General features: G+C 35.0%; 1 protein-coding gene across 1 annotated transcript in view; it reads right to left on the bottom strand.

The window, feature by feature from the left end:
- MALRD1 (MAM and LDL receptor class A domain containing 1) overlaps window positions 1–17,712 on the bottom strand; it is a gene marked incomplete at its 5' end in the record, with an annotated part of 779,396 nt that overhangs the window by 497,813 nt on the left and 263,871 nt on the right. The window lies entirely within an intron of this gene.

Genomic DNA, 17,712 nt, shown 5'->3' with positions numbered 1-17,712 from the left:
CCTTGTTATTTAGCCAAAGGAGATGAAAATTTATTTCCAGACAGAAACCCACACATGGATGTTTATAGCAACTTTATATACAAATGCCAAAACTTGGGAGCAACCGAATGTCCTTCTGTAGGCAAATAAACTTTGGTACATCGAACAATGGAATATTATTCAGCACTAAAAAGAAATGAACTATGAAGCCATGAAAAGACAAGGAGGAAACTTAAGTGCATATTATTCACTGAAAAAGCCAACTGGAAAAAGCTATATGATGTATGATTCCAACTATGTGATATTCTAGCAAAGGCAAAACTATGGAGACAATAAAGGTTAGTAATTGCCAGGGCTTTAGTAGGTAGAAAGAAAAGAAAGAATAGGCAAAGGAGAGGATTTTTAGGACAATTAAGGTACTCTCCATTAATGGTGGATAGATGCCATTACATGTTTGTCCACACCCATAGAATGTATAAAACCAAAAGTAAACTGTAATGTAAAATATGGGTATTTTTGTATGTCATTTAAGTCCCTCAACTGTAACAAATACAATGGCATTAATTCTAGAGAATGAAGCTGAGTTCATCTTGCACATAAGGGAAGAATCTATAGATACAGATACAGATACAAAGAGAGGCTTAATATATCACACAGATGCATTACAAATAGAAGCAAGGTAGAAGACACAAAATTACTTGAAAATTAAAAATTTCAGTATGGTATACAAATGATATAGCCATTAGTTTATTGATTTTAATGTCATGCAAAAATAAGAGAGAATTCTTAATACTTCCTGAAACAATAAGAGCCAGCAGTGTTTGTGGCAAATGCATTTATTTATTAAGACCGACCTGATTTTTAAAAAATTCAATCTTGGGGTGCCTGGGTGGCTCAGTGGGTTAAGCCTCTGCCTTCAGCTCGGGTCATGAGCTCAGGGTCCTGTGATCGAGCCCCACATCGGGCTCTCTGCTCAGCAAGGAGCCTGCTCCACCCTCTCTCTCTGCCTGTCTCTCTGCCTACTTGTGATCTCTGTCTGTCAAATAAATAAGTAAAATCTTAAAAAAAAATTTTAAAAAATAATAAATTCAATCTTTCCAGCACTGATTTATAAGGATATTTATTCAAAACTTTACTTGTAACTTCATTGGAATTTTGAAAGTTCCATAATACAACTAGCAAATTGGATTCTGCTCACTAGAGTCATGATTTTCTCCAAATTTATGAAATGGACTTATAATGTTATAGGATTTTGAAATTCACAGTAAGCATAAATCAATATAAGTTACAGCCAAAACTTATTTTGGAATGCTATATAGATGAAATTTCAGTACTAGTGGGGATTAAAATGGTTTTGTCCCCCCTCTCCCCAAAGATAATAATCATAAGTATTATGTAAAATATATAAAGTTAATTCAAAAATACAAACTAGGAAACTTACAGAGAAGAAACAATCAGAGGAAAACATAATACACACACACAAACCTGCAATGCAGAGTGGTGAGAACTGTGCTTTTGTGGCTTTTTGATCTGAGAAAACTGACAATCTCTCTTACCCTTTGGCTATTTTTGCAGAAAATGGCACAATTATAACCTCACTGGTGAAAGGAAGCAGGGATCATTATTTGGAAGAAATTTTAGAGGAGAAATCCTAACAACAAAGCTACGCAGGTATAGGAAAGACAACAGGAAGTAAGGGAAAATGCAGGTAGAGATCAGAGAAAAAACTATACTCAAAAACTAGAGCTACATGGACCCAATCTTCAAAGCTGAGGTTTCTCCTAACAGTAAATTTTTAACCAGACATAATTCAAACAGCAAGAGGCACAAAGCTGTTAAGTCCTGGTAGACTTAAAGTTTCAGAAGGGAGAGCCTGAAACTGACAGAGCACAGAAAAATAGAGAAGGAATGCACAAAAAAGCAACAGTGGAAAGCCATAAAAACAGAGCAGAAATAGGAGTAGCTGCATATGGTGCAAGAGATAAAGTTTACAGTTTGAAACCAGATAAATTAACCACTTACTAAAACAAGAAACAAAAATCTTCATATGAACATGACAGACTCCAGAGTCACTAAAATATATTATCAATAATATCATTTTCAATAAAAAATGTCTAGACATAAAAAATTTTTTTTCTAGACATGCAGGAAAAAAATGTAGTGTGATCATTATGGACTAAAAAATAACCAAATGGGTAAAGATGTTGGACATATCAAACCAAGATTTTTATGCCACTTTTCATAAATATATCCAATGAACTAAAGGAAAATTATTCAAATAAATTAAAGAACATTATGATATAAATGAATGTACAGATGGATCATCTCTAGAGTAAAATGGGCCCTCTAAATGAACAAACTACTAGTAATTCAGAGAATGAAATGTACAGCAATCAAAATTAAAACATTAGATGATACATGAGCTCAACAATAGTATGGATTGAATAAACTTTACAGCAGTAAAGTTATCAACTCAAGAATCACAAGGATAACTGATTAAAAAAAATTAACACCACATTAGAAACTTATTACACAATACAAAACAGTCCAATATTGATATAAATGGAATCCCAGAACAGGAAAGATAAAATATTTGAAAAACTAAATGACTGAAAACCTTAAGTTTGGTAGAAAACAATGCAAGGATCTAGAAAGCTTAATAACAGATACACTATAGCCAAAATGTTATAATCCAAACATAAACAGAAAATCTTGTAAGCAAAGAAAAATGATTCATTTAATAAAGACAAACATCAATATGAATAAAAATAGATACCTGAAATGATTGAAAATATTGAAATTTCTTTTCAAAGTGTTGAATAAAAATGAACAAGAATTCTACAGCCAGTGAAACTGTCTTTAAAACTGAAAGGGAATTAAAGAAACTTTTAAATTGAAAAAGAGAGGGAATCATTTACCAGCAGACCTTTACCACAAGAAATGCTAAAAAAACAAAAAACAAAAAACAAAAAAAACCTGAAGGAATATCTTTAGAAAGCCTGCAGAAATAACATAAGCTAGGAATTCAGATGGATTAAAATGATGTTCTTAAAAATTATATATATATGCAATTTTATATATCTTACTTATATATTTTAAGTTATATATGCAATACATATATGTGTGTGGACTCTTTTTTTTTCTCTTACTCCTACTAAAAGGCATAAGACAGAACAAAGCAAAAGTAACAACATTGTTTTGATAGGCTTGTAATTCTGTAAAGACTCAGAGAGGTGGCTGTTTTTAACAAATGTCTGATTTTCAACCAAAAAAAAAAAAAAATCACAAGATATAAAACACAGGAAAGGGACTATAAGTAAATATGCCAACAAACTCCTTCAAAAAATTGAATTGAACACTTCCTAACTCACTCTACGAGGCCAGTACCTCCCTGATAGCAAAGATAAACACAAAGACAAAAATATATATAGACACTAAAATATATATAGATAAAACACCCTACTGGCCAACTCCCTGATAAATATGTAAAACTGCTCATCAAAATACTGGCAAGCAGAATGTAGCAGGAAAGAAAAAATTGTACACCGTGACCAAGTGGGATTTATTCCTATAATGCAAGGATAGTTTAACATACAACAATCAATCAGTGTAACCCACCCTCATCAACAGAATAAAGGAAAATAACTATATAATTATCTCAATTGAAGCAGAAAAAGCACTTGAAAAACCCCAATGCCCTTCCATAATAAGATTCAACAAAGTAGGAACAAAAGGAAACTACCTAACATAATAAAGGCCCAATACGAAAAGCCCACACTTAACTTCAGACTCAGTGGTGAGAGACTGAAAGTTTTTCCTCAGAGGAACAAAACAAGGAGGATTGCTTTCACTATTGCTATTTAACATATTATTGGAAGTCCTTAAACAGAGGAATTAAGGAGGAAAAAGAAATAAAAGACACCCAAATTGTAAGAAAAACTAGTAAAATAACCTCTGCAGGCAATACTATCTTCTATGTAGGAAACATGAAAGCTTCCACCAAAACCAAACCTCATAGAATAAAGAAATTAAGCAAAATTGTGGAATACAAATCAGCATGCAAAAACCAGTTGTGCTTTCACACTAATGTTGAATAATCCACAAAAGCATTAAAAAAAACCTATTCCATTTATAAGCACATGAAGAAGGATAAAATGTTTAGTAACAAACTCAACCAAAAAGGCAAAATACTTGTACACTGAAAAACTATATCTTTCTGAGAGAATTTAAAGACAAACAAATGAGATTACATCCCCTGTTCATTTATCAGAAGACTTCATATTATGAAAATATCAGTAATGCTCAAAAGAATTTACATAGTTAATGCAATTGTTACCAAAATCCCAATAATTTTTTTCCACAATACTAAATAAATCCATTCTAAAATTCATGTGAATCTCAAGGGATCCCAAACAACCAGAACAATCTTGAAAAAGAAGAACAAAGTTAGAGGATTTATACTTCTTGAAATCAAAATTTACCAAAATATGTGGTAAGCCACAATAAGCAAAACAGAATTACACTGTCATAAAGACAGACATAAAGTCCAATAGACTAGAAAAAAGAGTACAGAAATAAACCCTCACACATATGGTCAGATTTTGACAAGAGTATTAAGACTAGTCAATGGAAAAGGACAGTCTTCTCAATAAATGGGGGCGGGAAAACCAGATATCCATCTGCAAAATAACTACCTTGCTTATAAACTCAAACTAAATCAAAGTCTTAAATGTAAAAGCTATAAATCTCTCATGAGAAAACTTAGGGGAAAGACCCCGTGTCTGCATTTGGCAACAATTTCTTGGAGATGACACCAAAAGGAAAGACAACAACAATAAAAAATAAATATATTGGCTACATCAATATTGATACTTTTGTGCATCAATGGACCCTACCAACAAAATGTAAAGTAAACACACAGAATTTGAGAAAAATATTTGCAAATCATATTCTGATCAGAGATTAAAATCCAGACTATATAAAGAACTCCTACAACTCAACAACCAAAAACTAAAAACCCAATTCAAGACGGACAAAGGACCGGAACAGACATGCAAATTACCAGTAAACAATAAAAAGAGGGGCAATGTCACTATCCTTAGAGAAACGCAAAATCAAAACCATAAAACCACTTTACATGCATAAAATGGTTATTATCAAAAATAAAAAATAAGTGTTATCAACAAGGAACACATGTAATACATGTAAAATGTCATGTGATATACATTTTATCACAATAAGAAAATTTTTATCTTGATGAAATCCCAATAGTTCATTTTTTCCCTTGCTTCCCTTGCCTTTTGCGTTGTTCCTAGGAAGATGTTGCTGCGGCAGAGGTCGAAGAGGTTGCTGCCCGTGTTCTCCTCAAGGATTTTGATGGATTCCTTTTGCACATTGAGGTCCTTCATCCATTTTGAGTCTATTTTTGTGTGTGGTGTAAGGAAATGGTCCAATTTCATTTTTCTGCATGTGGCTGTCCAATTTTCCCAGCACCATTTATTGAAGAGGCTGTCTTTTTTCCATTGGACATTCTTTCCTGCTTTGTCGAAGATGAGTTGACCATAGATTTGAGGGTCTATTTCTGGGCTCTCTATTCTGTTCCATTGATCTATGTGTCTGTTTTTGTGCCAGTACCATGCTGTCTTGATGATGACAGCTTTGTAATAGAGCTTGAAGTCCGGAATTGTGATGCCACCAACGTTGGCTTTCTTTTTCAATATCCCTTTGGTCTTTTCTGGTTCCATATAAATTTTAGCATTATTTGTTCCATTTCTTTGAAAAAGATGGATGGTACTTTGATAGGAATTGCATTAAATGTGTAGATTGCTTTAGGTAGCATAGACATTTTCACAATATTTATTCTTCCAATCCAGGAGCATGGAACATTTTTCCATTTCTTTGTGTCTTCCTCAATTTCTTTCATGAGTACTTTATAGTTTTCAAAATTTAGCACGATTGGGGCACCTGGGTGGCTCAGTTGGTTAAGCAACTGCCTTCAGCTCAGGTCACGATCCCGGAGTCCCAGGATTAAATCTCGCATGGGGCTCCCAGCTCCACGGGGAGTCTGCTTCTCCCTCCAACTTCTCGCCTCTCATGCTCTCTCTCACTGTCTCCCTCTCAAATAAATAAATAAAATCTTAAAGAAAAAATTTAGCACTATACAAATTTAAGGTTTTATCATTTTTAAAAAATCATTAGTGCTATTGAAATCCAATGTTTAGTATCTTCCAAAGTTTTGCTTTCTCTTACCATTATTCCATTAAAAAACATAGACTTTTTAATCTTATCATCATATATATAAATACCCCCTCAAATCTCCTCTAATTTACCCAGAGTATTACTTATATTATAGTTTCCTACAGGTGCAATGGCATGACAATGACTGGGAAGCACAGCTGTATTTAAGCCTCCTTGCCTAGTTATTGGCCAGTTAATTTAGTTGTAGGAATACAGGAACCGAAAGTCAAAGGAGAAACTGAAGGGGGCAGAAATATAGCACTCTGTCTCAAAAAAGTAGTATCTGTAATAGAGAGACAACTGTGTAAAGATACTTTCCTGTAAAAGGCAGTTTTCCTTAGTCTATAATCTAAAATCAGCATCAGCCTGCTAGGGTAGGGGGATAAAAGTAAGTACAAGCAGCCTGTTATCAGGTAATAGGCTGGTCAGATGTAAATGACGATCACATATATGCAAATGAAGCAAGGCTTTCTGGTCAGATTCTTACTCCTTCAATATTACCAGGGTCTGGAAAACAAAAAAGTGTCATATGCTCAAAATGGAAATGATTCCTTTATTGCAATATTCACAACCGGAAAGACCTTGCAAGAGGTTAAAAGCTATGCGGTCTTCAGAACCGAAACACTTCTTCTGTAGCATGTTTTTTTTTTTTTTAAAGCTGCACTACACTTAACCAGAGATTAAATTAGTAATAGAGCAGCCATAGTACATAAATCTATTCTCCTGCATTATCCACAAAAAGCTGACCCTCGGATTTAGACATTCACCGTGAGAGAGAAAATTTGATTCTTGTTCTTAACCTCCTCACAGTCACGTTTACTTGAGGGGATTCCTGTCGTGCAGTTCCTTGCCTGTAGTTCAGTAGCAGTATTTTAATGCCTTATACGCTTTGTTAAGGATGATCGTGAATTATCATACTTTGACCTTTGCATTATTCTACAGCACCCCTCATCAACAATTGCCATTATCAGTTATTTATAGCATCACTGGTCTGTAATGGAAAGGCCAATCTAAATACTGAATATGTAAAAGATATAGATCATGTAGGAAGTCTTTCAAATGTAAACAAACACCACCACAGCATTTGGCAGCTCATTCCCTTTTTTCTAAGGATAGGAGCACAGAATGGTCCAACGGGAATCTCACGAAGGCAACACTATCAATGAAACGCAAATGATAGCAAGCTACAGCAGTTAAGTACTGTTAAAAGGGAATTCTTTCTTGATTTGAACATGAACACTGAAAAAGTCTAGTACAGAACACCTTAGGACCTGATATTTCCATCTCCTAAAAAGCTTATCATGCCCTTTCATTTTAGACAGGGCTTTAAAATAGGCTGATTCTATTGACTAGAACTACTGGGTGTTCATATGCAGATATTCCAGAAGTTGTATTGATAAAAAGTTAAAGCACTGAATTTAAGAATTTAAAATAATTTAGGAACAAGATAATTTAATTTTTAAAATCTACATTTTCTAGTTAACTTGATAAAAGCTTTCCCAGAGTACTATTTTGAGTTCATGACGTCCTAGCCAACAGTATGACTGTGTTTGGTTAGAAAACTTTGTATTTAATTTAAAAGAGACTGAGAAGTAATCCCTGGCAGGAAATTTAGATCTCTAAAGAGAATAGGAGAAAGTTTAATTTTAAACCTAGTGATTTCCCCAAAGAAATTCTAGTTCAAGACATTTTTCTCTTTTTTTTTTTATGAGAAACTTTATACAACTCATGTTAAATATATCCAAAGTGAATAAAAGTAATGTACTTGTGCATGTGAGTTAAGAATATAAGACAGAAGGAAATAATTCATAAAAGCACTACAATTCTATCTATAGCAGCTTAGAAAAGAAAAAAAATAATTTTTTATCCTCAAGATTTTATTATTGTCACCGATCTCCTTTGGCTTTGCCTTCAGCTCTTTTTTTAAAGGACTCTTCTCCTTTGGCCCAAATATTAAATGTTTCATTTTTGTCGTCTTTTCATCATTGATGGAATCCCTTTTCACGTAGCCACCTGATATGAGATAAGCCCTAAGCTAGGTGTTGACTACAACAGTCAAATTCATCAACACCTTTTCCTTTGAGATGTTCACAGTATCATGAAGGAGGCAGACAAGTAAGTTAATATGGATGGTATTCTGGGACATATGCTGTAATAGAAAAAACACCCATAGAAGAAATATTTGAATCAGACTAGGGAGAGGGACCAGGAAAACTTTCCTAGGAGAGCTGACTTTCAACTCAGTTTCAAAGGTTAGGTAATTATTCAATGAAAGCAGGATCTGTGAGCTTGGGACTCCCAGTTCAATTTGGCTAATATAAGACACTAGCAAGAGACTGGAGGGTTGGAGGAAAAATCATCCCAGGTATTTATATCCACAACCCCATGCTCTCTGCATCACCAAGGTTCTGACAGGGAGCTGTGCACTTTTAAGGGTTTTTCCCTTTGGGGGCAATGCCTCTTCTGCAGTTCCAGCTTTTCCTGTGTTTGTACAACCCAGTCTCCTTCCTTTGTCCCTGTGAGTTTAGAGATGATGATAATGGCTTCATTTTTGCTGGTCTCGGGTGCCTCACTGGCCCTGCCCATGTCCAGGATGAGTTCACCATGACATCAAAGAGGCCAACTGCATACCTGGCAGTAAAAACTGGCATAGAATCCATTTTTCCTATTACACTGTGAACCCTTTAAAGGTAAAGAGGTATCTTTTCTGTCTCAGGTACCTCAGCTTTTAATACAGCACTTGGAACAAAAGAGTTCAATGAATGTAAATTTCCAAATTCAGAGGAAAAAAAGATGCAATTCAATCTTCAGAAAAAAATTATTTTGCTTTTGGAATATTATAAATCAAGTACAGCTAACCTAAGAAAGAAATGCAAGAGACTTACAATGGATGGAGTAAGATTTTGTTTTAGAACATTAAAAGAATGGTATTATACTTTATAATCTGGGTTTTAAGCTTATATTGAAAATCAGAATTAGGAAAGACAAATAAATTGGAAATTATAGGATTTAAGGTTTTCCCATTACCATAATTCTAAATGTAATAGTTGTTATATAATTGTTAAAGGAACCAAAATTTCTTTTGTTTTTGCTTGCCAACTGGATTTCACCTAACAGAGGAGATGTATGCAGTTTAAATTTATTTTTAGAGGACACATGGCAATCAGAGTAGAACTTGGGCTTTTTCTAATGTGATGATTTTGACTTTCTAATTAGAACCTCCAAAGAACAATAGTCACCAATACTTAATAATTTATAATACCTCTTTTTTTTCCCTCTGCTTACTTAATTCTCTTACTTACTCTGCATCTTATAAAAGAACAAAAGTATTTTTTACCAAAATGTACCCACTTATAGTTCTGATCACATTTATATTTGGCCATATTTATGTCCTTAAACTGAAACTTATTATATGTGGAATTCTCTATAGTATATCCGTATGGTGCTATGTCAGACTTTACATGAAGTTCCATGGATTTTTATTGTTAAAGTCGTTCAGTATTTACAAACTAATGCTATGAATCATGTCAAGGTTATGGACCCCCTGAAGGAGGTAGAAGGTAATGAATTTAATGATTACATGTACATTCTTTGTCAGAGTTTGTTGGTTGAATAATGGAAGCAGTCCATAAAAATTTACTATATTACTAACTCCCATTCAAGATTTCATTGAAACAAAAGGTATGTTTACCAAATTCTCAATAATCAAAGAAACACTGGCAGTGTGATTTACATTTTCTCAGATATATCAACATCACACTGCATACGGACAAACTAAAACTTCAAGAAAGAAAAGAGCTCACTTATGACACTTGTCACCAGATCACAAAGGTGGCAAGTACAAGAATTCATATTGAAATTGAAGGTTTTCATAGTACAAATTGATAGTAATGATATTACATGTTTTCTAACATAAATCAACATGTAGCTTAATTCAGATATAACTAGTGGCATTATATATGTGGTCTACAAATCTACAAAAATAATTTCAAGAATGCTTTGTTGATATCGATGAATTTAAAGTTGTTTTTCAGGACCCTGAGTGCATCACATGTACAACTGGATACCATCTACGTCCAAGTCAATAAACCAGAGAATGACTCTAAGATTAACTGAACAAACTCCACAACTAAATGAAGAGAAGCAGCTGCATCTGAAAGGTTCAGAAGGCCAGAAAGGCAGAGGGAGGCTGCCTGAAGCAAGGAGGAAGCTGCAAAAGAAGAGAGGGCAGAGAAATGGGTCCTTGCACCAGAGGGCTCACTCATGTGGGGAAGACTAATCCTCATAACATGTGGCTTTAAAAACCAGAGAGGCTGAATTCTTGACGTTTGTAAAATCAATGAAACTTGGAACCTGGAGCTTTGAAGGTCCCCTGACTCAGCAATGGGTGAACCAAGAGGACAAGAAATATTAAGTTGCAGCCCTTAAATAGACACCATCCTGTGTGGAGAGGCAAATTTAAGGGTTGTCTATACAATAATAGGGGTAAATGAGAGACACATCTGTTCATACTGATTTTGGGCCATGTTGGGGGACATCTTTGAAAACCATTTTCCTCCCCTGACCCTCAGCATAAACAGAGACATCTGCAGGAATCTGGGCTGCATAGACACTTGTAGTCTCAGAGCAAATTTTGTTAAAGCTGCCTGCACAGCACAACCAGCCACCTGGAGCACAGCTGCCTCCATGAGCCCTACCCAGTTTCCAAACAAAGCCCAGCTGCATGCCACCAGTCACTTTCACAAACCAAGCCCAGCAATGCCTAATCATCAATGCATACTGAGCCCAGTTTAGCACCCAAAGTCACCCCTGCTTGCAGCCCCCAGTCACCACAGCACACTGGGATCCAGCATAAAACACAGGCCCTAGCAAATTTTGTTAACATTGCCACCACACCCCCAAGGTCCACAGCAGACAACCCCCACCAGAGCTGGCCAACCTGTGTCCCGCTAACACCACAAACAGCAAACAGAGCCCAAAGGCAGAGAGTCAGTGAGGAAAAAAGGAAAAGTGACTCAGACATAGTAGCAGGACATAAGCATCACATATAGGATACTCTCCTGAAGAACGAGTTTCTGGTGACAGGGGACACTGCACTGCAGGGCACTCTGGGATCTCCTCTTCATAAAGTCACTGCTTCCAAGAGCAGAAGACATAGCTGACTGACTTGACACACAGAAACAGAAACAAAGAGGCAGACAATGTGAGGAGACAGAAATTTATCCCTGCACTAACTGAATTTAAATTTAAAAAAATAATTATTTTTTTTGTGAGATTAAGTCACTTATGGTTTGTCTCCCTCCCAATCCCATCTTGTTTCATTGATTCTTCTCCTATCCACTTAAGCCCCCATGTTGCTGGGGGGAGGGGGTTTGGGAGAAGGGGGTGGGATTATGGACATTGGGGAGGGTATGTGCTTTGGTGAGTGCTGTGAAGTGTGTAAACCTGGTGATTCACAGACCTGTACCCCTGGGGATAAAAGTATATGTTTATAAAAAATAAAAAATTTAAAAAAAATAATGATTTTTTTTAAAAAAGACATTTATCCCAAATGAAAGAACAGGACAAAGCTATGGCCAGAGATCTAAGAAAAGCAGATATAAGTGACATGCTTGATAGAAAATTCAAAGCAATGATCACAAGGAGACTCACTGGGCTTAGGAAAACAGTAGAAGACATGAGTTCAACCCTTAACACAGAGATGAGGAATTACAGTGGAGATAAAAAGGCTCAAGAAAAAAAAAAATGAGAAACATTTGATGAAATGAGTAGGAGGATTAAAGAAGCAGAAGAATGAATGAGGGACCTAGAAAGCAGAATAGTGGAAAGTAATTAGGCTAAACAAAAGAGAGAAAAAAGAATTACACCAAATGAGATTAGACTTAGGGAACTCAGGGGCACCATCAAACATAATAACATTCATATTATAGGAGTCTGAGAAGAAGAAGAAAGAGAAAAGGAGCCAGAGAATTTATTTAAAGAAATAATAGCTGAAAACTTCCTTAATATGGAGTAGGAAACAGACATCCAGATCCAGAAGGCACAAAGAACACCCATCAAAATCAATAAAAGGCCAAAGACGTAATGGAATCAACCCTGCAAAATATAATGATAAAGAAGAAAAAGAATTCTTAAAAGCAACAAAAGTAGTCAACAACCTCCGAGGGAAAACCTCTTGAGGCTAGTGGGAGATTTTTCACCAGAATCTCTGCAAGCCAAAATGCCATGATATAATCAAAGTTTGGAATGGGAAAAGTCTGTAGCCAAGAACACTCTATGCAATAAGGCTATCATTCAGAATAGAAAGAAAAAGAGTTTCCCCAAACAAAAACTAAAGGAGTTTGTGACCAGTAAACCAGACCTGGAAGAAATATTAATGGGAACTCTTTGAGTGCAAAGGAGAGATCAAAAGTTTTAGTAAAAAGGTAGGAAACAAAAAAGCAGTAAAAATGAGTATTTCTGTAAAAAATCTGTAAAGAAACTCTAAAAAAGGAAATAAAATTAATAATATAAGATGGCAACAATACATGCCTATCTAATTACTTTGAATATAAATGGACTAAACACTCCCATCAAAATATACAGGGTGACAGAAGAGATTAAAAAAAAAAAAAAACACAACACTATGAAACTAGAAGTCAACTGTAAGAAAAAAATCTGGAAAGAGCATAATATATGGAGGTTAAATAACATGTTATTATACATTGGTTAAGTAACCTGGAAATAAAAGAAGAAATAAAAAAGTACATAAAAACAACTGAATATGAGAACATAATGGTCCAAAATCTTTGGGATACAGCAAAAGTGATTCTAAGAAAGTCGTTCACAGCAGTATGGGCCTAACTCAAGAAGCAACCAAAACCTCAAATAAACAACCTAACTTTATACATAAAGGAGCTAGAAAGAGAACAACAAAACCTAAAACCCATAAAAAAAAGTAATAAAAATTACAGCAGATTAAGTGATATAGAAACTAAAAAAAACAAACAAAAAACAGATCAATGAAATCAGGAGATGGTTCTTTGAAAAAAAGCAATAAAATTCTTATATTTCTACCCAGACTTACAAGAAAAAAAAGAGAGAGAAAAGACTTAAATTTAAAAAATCACAAATGAGAGAGGAGAAATAGCACCACAAAAATACAATTATCAGAGAATATTATGAAAAAGTCTATGCCAACAAATTGGACAACCTAGAAGAAATGGATAAATTCCCAGAATCATATCAACTATCAAAACTGAAACAGGAAGAAATAGAAAATTTGAACAGACCAATAATCAGAAAAGAAACCGAATCAATAATCAATAGAGTCTCAATAAACACAAGACCAGGTGGCTTCACAGAGGAATTCTACCAAACACATAAAGAAGAAATACTACCCACTCTCCTCAAACTATTCTGAAAATAGAAAAGTACAGACAATTTCCAAATTCATTCTATGAGCCCAGCATTATTCTGATACCAAAACTGTATGATAAAGACACCACTAAAAAAGAGAACTACAGGCCAATATCCCTGATGAACATGAATGCAAAAAATCCTCAATAAAATACTAGCAAACCAAATCCAACAATATATTTTTTTAAAAAATCACAATTAGTGGGGTTTATTCCTGGATTGCAAGGGTGGTTCAATATTCACAAATCAATGTGATAAATCACACCAATAAAAGATAAGAACTACATGATCATTCCAATAGATGCAGAAAAAACATTTGACAAAGTACAACATCCATTCATGATAAATAACTTCAACCAAGTAGGTTTAGAGGTAACACACCTCAACATAATAACGGCCATATATGAAAAACTCACAGCTTGCACCATCCTTAATAGGGAAAAATTGAGAGCTTCTAAGGTCAGGAACAAGACAAGGATGTCTACTCTCACTTTTATTCAACATAGTATTGGAAGTCCTAGCCACAGCCATCAGACAACATAAAGAAATAAAAGTATCAAAATTGGTAAGAAAGAAGTCAAACTCACTACTTGCAGATGACATGATACTATATATAAAAAATCTGAAAGACTAAATGAAAAAACTGCTAGAACTGATAAACTGAATAAAGTCATGGGCTACAAAATCAATCTACAGAACTGTTGTATTTCTATACACCATTAAAGAAGCAGAAAGAGAAACTGAGGAATAAATCCCATGTACAGTTGCAAATAAAACTGTACAAAATACAAAATAAGATATTAGGAATAAACCTAACCAAAGAGGTAAAGACCTATACTGTGAAAAGTAGAAAATAATAATGAAATAATTCCAAGATGACACAAAAAAATAAAAAGACATTCCATGTTCATGGATTATAAGAACAAATATTGTTAAGTAATGTATTGTCTATAGTACCCAAATCTATCTACATATTTAATGCAGTCCCTATCAAAATACAACCAGCATTTTTTTTAAAGATTTTATTTATTTATTTGACAGAGAGAGAGATCACAAGCAGGCAGAGAGAGAGATCACAAGCAGGCGGAGAGAGAAGGGGAAGCAGGATCCCCGCTGAGCAGAGAGCCCAATGCAAGCTTCGATCCCAGGACCCTGAGATCATGACCTGAGCCCAAGGTAGAGGCTTAATCCACTGAGTCACCCAGATGCCCCAACCAGCCATTTTTAAGGAGCCAGAACAAATAATCTTAAATCTGTATGAGGTCAAAAAAGACCCCAAATAGCCTAAGCAATCTTGAAAAAGAAAAGCAAAGCTAGAGGCAACACAATTCAGACTTCAAGTCTGCCATGATCAAGATAGTATGGTATTGGCAACCAACAAACAAACAAACAAAACACAGACACAGAGATCTGAGGAATAGAATAAAAAACCCAGAAGTAAACCCATAACTATTGGCTCAATTAATCTTCAACAAATCAAGAAGGAATATCCAATAGGAAAAGGGCATTCTCCTCTAAAAATGACGTTGGGGGTGGCTCAGGGGGAGGGAGCCTGCTTCCCCCACCCTCTGCCTGTCTCTATCCCTACTTGTGATCTCTGTCAAATAAATAAATAAAATCTTTAAAAAAAATGATGTTGGGAAAACTGGATAGCAACACGCAAAAGGAACTAAAATTTTCTTACACCATACACAAAAATAAATTCAAAATGGAGTAAAGACCTAAATGTGAGACCTGAAACCATAAATTCCTAGAAGAGAGCACAGGCAATAACCTCTCTTATATCAGCCATAGCAACTGTTTTCTAGATTTGTTTCCTGAGGCAAAACAAAAACAAAAACAAAAATGAACTACTGGGACTAAAAAGCTTCTGCAAGTGAGGGGAATAATCAACAAAACTAAAAGGCAACATACAGAACTGGAGAAAATTGCAAATGGCCTATCCTATAAAGGATTAGTACCTAAAGTACATAAAGAATTTAAAAGACACAACACCCAAAAAAACAAATAACCCAAATTAAAAATGGCCAAGACATGAACAAACATTTCTACAAAGACATCCAGATGGCCAAAAGACACATGAAAAGATATTCAACATCACTTGCCATCAGGGAAATGCAAATCAAAACTGTCAAAAAAGGCTAAAATCAACAACACAAGAAGCAAGAGGTGTTGGCAAGAGTGTGGAGAAAGGGGAACCTCACACTGTTGGTGGGAATGCAAACTGGTGCAGCCACTGTGGGAAACAGTATACAGTTTCCTCTAAGAGTTAAAAAATAGAACTACCCTATGATCCAGCCATGGCAATACTGGGTATTTACCCAAAGAATACAGAAACACTAATTCAAAGGAATACGTGCACCTATATGTATACAGTAGGATTCTTTTACAATAGCCAAAATATGAAGGCAGCCCATGTGTCCACTGATTGAGGAATGGATAAAGAAATGGAACAGCCCGTCATGACACACAGCCACACAGATGTGCAGTGACACCAGGCCCAGAGAGCACAGTGCGCGGTTCTCAGTGCACCGAGTTTCAGAATAGGGAAAGAGTCCCAGGGCAATGGACATCAAAACTATGTGAACCCTCTGGTGTGGGGTCTGACTGGGGAGGGCCTGAGCGAGTTCTGGGCACTGGGAATGTTCTATGTCTGGATCTGGGTATGATTACTTGGGCACATGGGTGTGTAAAAATTCAAGAGCTGTTCACTTAAGATTTGTTCATCTTGTAATCTGTCAATAACATCAATATAGGAGAAATAAAAGAAGACCTTGGTGTGGAAAAAAAAAAGTCACACACACACACACACACACACACACACAAAGGGAATATTGCTCGGCCATAAAAAGGAATGCAGTCTCACCATTTGCAATGGCATGGATGAAGCTTTAGCATCTAATGCTAAGTGAAATAAGTCAGAGAAAGATAAATACCATATGATTTCATTCATATGTGGAATGAAGAAACAAAACAAATAAGCAAAGGGGAGGGGAAGAAAGAGAGAAACCAAGAGATGGACTCTTAATTACAAAGAACTGATGGTTGGGGGGGGGGGGAATCGGGGGTGTGAAACAGGTGATGAAAATTAAGGAGAACTACATTATACACCTGAAACTGATGTAACACTGCATGTTAGTAGGAATTATAATAAAAACTTTTAAAAAAGTTGTCTTTCAATTCCTGATGTACATCTTTGATTCAGATGTTACTAATACAAAGAGAGAATTTATTTCACTTGAACAGAAGAAGTTTTGAAACGGATATGCTGTTGCTTTAATATCAGAGTGGTTAATTGTTATAAACACAATGAGCCAGTTTCTCAATATGATGACAACATGAGAGGAAAATAATATTTTGGTCTTGAACTCAAGTATACTTGGAACAACTTGAGTACCTGAATTTACTTTTTCAACTGTGAAGTTTATTAAGTCTACACCGAAAACAACTCTTCCCAATAGAAACTTAGAGTTCAAATTGCAATGTGAAATGTAAAGTTCACACTGGATATTGAAAACTGACTATAAAAAGGAACATAAATATCTCAATTTTATATTTATTACATGTTGAAATGAAGTTTGCATATATTGGGTAGAGAAATATACCATAAATAATCTCATCTATTTAAACAACCTCATCTATTTTTCTTTTTGTATAATATAACTTTTGGAAAATTTTTAAGTTACACATGGTTTGCCTTATATTTCTACTGGACAGCCTGAATACAGTGTTCTAGATACATGAATTAGTTCAAGTTAACCAATTCTATAGCTTACCTCTACACGCTGATTTTTCTGTTTAGTATCTTTCTGAGAGAGGTGTATCAAAATCTCCCATTTTAATTGTGATTTGTGTATTTATATCTGTGTCTTCTGGTCATTCTGCAAATTTGTAGTTATATTTTTAAAGATATGTTATAAAAGACACCAATTTAGAATGGCTACCTAAGTTTAGTGTAATAACAATCTTCTCATTAAAAAAGTCTTTTTTTTTTTTTAAGGATTTTACTTATTTTATTTGAGAGAGAGAGAGAGAGATTGGGAGCAGGAAAGGGGGAAGGGACAGAGGAAGAAGGGAAGAAGCAGACTCCCTACAGAG

The sequence above is a fragment of the Mustela nivalis genome, assembly GCF_964662115.1.
Source record: "Mustela nivalis genome assembly, chromosome: 7".
In the NCBI taxonomy this organism is placed as follows: domain Eukaryota; kingdom Metazoa; phylum Chordata; class Mammalia; order Carnivora; family Mustelidae; genus Mustela; species Mustela nivalis.
Note: the sequence above shows the minus strand (reverse complement) of the source record. Positions and strands in the feature narration are given on the sequence as shown.